General features: G+C 45.9%; 1 protein-coding gene across 1 annotated transcript in view; it reads right to left on the reverse strand.

The window, feature by feature from the left end:
- LOC134437441 (multiple PDZ domain protein) overlaps nucleotides 1-2500 on the reverse strand; it is a 285829-nt gene that overhangs the window by 90319 nt on the left and 193010 nt on the right. The window lies entirely within an intron of this gene.

Below are 2500 nucleotides of genomic sequence, written 5' to 3' on the forward strand. Positions count from 1 at the left end.
ATTCTGACGCTGGCCATGCAATTTTGTCGCAGAATTTGCCTTTCGGTGGGGGAGGGCCTCAAGCAACCTTGAAGCCTAGGGGCCCCAGCCCGTCTTAACCCGGCCCTGGTTATGATGGCTGCGAGCGGTGAGGCTCCTGTTCTGTCTGATCCCCTCATGAGCAACCAAGCCTTAGAGATGGCTGTGTGTGTGTGTGCGTGTGCACACACACACACACACACACACACACACACACACACACACACACACACACACCCAAGCGTTATATGACTCAGTAACATGGTGCAGGCCCAAAGGGGGTATCAGCCAAGAATGTAGATTACTGACTGTGGGACTACACAGCACTGCACTGACTGGCTACTTTGTGTTCACACACAAAATGAAAAAAAGTTGTGGATGTTACGTAACACTTTAGTTTATGTCATGGTTTCGTGCTTTGTAATAACATGACATATTATGTATGTGCTTACAGTCTCAGATTCCTAACATTAACCCTCTAAGTCCTAACACTGCTCCTGAGGTATAGTGAAAGAACACAAGACTTCACGTTATCATGCTGTTGCATAGGTGAAAAGTACCTAACTGATTTTATTATTTATTTTTATTTTCATTTATATATTTATTTTATTTATTATTTTAAAATATTTACAACAAATTGCTGCCCTAACCTTGTAATAGAGGAGACCAATGGGTTTGGGAATGAATGGAAAGCAGAATACATTGGGCTCCTCTATTAGAAGGTTTACAGTACTGTCGTGGTAGCCTACAGTAATGTACTGTATAGGGCTGGGTATTGCAGCAATGTTCCTGTATCGATTCGATTTCGATTCTTAGGGCTTTGAATCGATTAATCACGATTCAATTAGATTCGATTCGATTCGATTCACTCCGAATCGATTCAATCTGTGCCCTTCTTGGTGCAAGGATTTCCCCCAAAAGATGCTGTTGCCTATTTTTATATAAAAATGTCAAAGGGCTGTGGCTTGACAATGTTAACAGATTGAATTTGTAATAAGTATTCCTAGACCTAATTGACTAATACCTACTGGGTATTTTCCATAGACCTAAATGAAACAAAAAGAACTAAAAGAAAAAGAACCAAAAAAATCGATCTTGTGCCCTGTGAATCGATTATGTGATTTGATTGATTATCGATTAAAGTGATTATTTTACCCAGCCATAGTACTGTAATCAATGCTCTTGGAGATACCCTTGTATAAATAAACAGGGCCACACTTTATGAGTATCTGATTCAAAAACAGCTGGACAAGAGAATGGAGGGAGTTTTGAGGGTATGGGGGGGGGGGGGGGTGGTAATGTTAGTTATAGGGTCCCATGTATGCCTCGGCAGGGCAAACAACCTCTCACTCACACACAAAGTAAGTGGTGGTGGTGGTTGTGGTGGTGGGGGTGGCTCAGGTGGTAGAGGAGAAGGTTGCTGGTTCGAGCCCCACTCTGTCTGATCCCATTGATGCGTCCTTGAGCAAGACACTTAACCCCAAGTTGAATGTGAGTCATATACAGGTCATGTGAAGCACTTTGAGTGCTCGAAGGAGTGGAGTTGTAGTCACCATTTAAACCTCCCTCACTCCCGTCACCTAGCGTGGAGAGGTGTGGGCCCGGTTTTGTAATGACCTTGTCTACATTTTGTGTCCGCCCGCAGTGCTTTAGGTCACCTGCAGGTGGTGCCAATGTTAGACGGTCCCATGTATGCCTAGGCAGGGCAAACAACCTCTCACTCACACAAAATCATCGGTAATGGTGGTGGTGGTGGAGTATTTAAGCAAACCAGAAGGTTGTAGGTTCGAGCCCCCTTGTGCCTGACCCCATCGATGTGTCCTTGAGCAAGACACTTGACCCCAAGGTGAATGTGAGGCATACAATGTAAAGCAAGCACTTTCAGTGCTCAAAGGAGTGGAAAGGCACTATACAAATGCCGTCCATTTACCATCCACCATTTTAAATCTCCCTCCTTTCATGAGAAGATCAAATTTGGCAATAGGCAGCACAGCTTCAATGAGCAGCATGGTTAATAGGCAATACCTACTCTGGCCACCATCCTACACACAGTGCACCATTAAGACCACCTTAACTCCCTAACCATTAGGCAGGGGCGCCGCTAAAAATGTTGGGCCCCATGAAAGATGCAAATGTTGGGCCCCCAAAATGACAAATTATGTTATCGGCATCCTTCCAGGGGCCCTGTCAGTGCTGCCGGGCCCTTAGAATATGTACCACCTTACCCCCCCACGCGGCACCCACGCATTAGGTCACTGCTGCTATATTCCTCTTTAGCCCCCCTCCCAAGGCATACAGTGCGAGGAGGAGGAGGAGAGGAATGAGGAAGGGGTGGGATTTGAAATGGGATGGAGGTGGGATGGAGGTGGGATGGGGGGGTGATAGCAGCACACGTGTGCACACACAAACCTTGAACGGTGTGGGAGTGAAAGGGTTAGTTGGGGAGAGACGAAGGAAAAGTCTAGAACGACTCTCCACCCCC

This window comes from Engraulis encrasicolus, chromosome 21 (genome assembly GCF_034702125.1).
Source record: "Engraulis encrasicolus isolate BLACKSEA-1 chromosome 21, IST_EnEncr_1.0, whole genome shotgun sequence".
Lineage (NCBI taxonomy): Eukaryota > Metazoa > Chordata > Actinopteri > Clupeiformes > Engraulidae > Engraulis > Engraulis encrasicolus.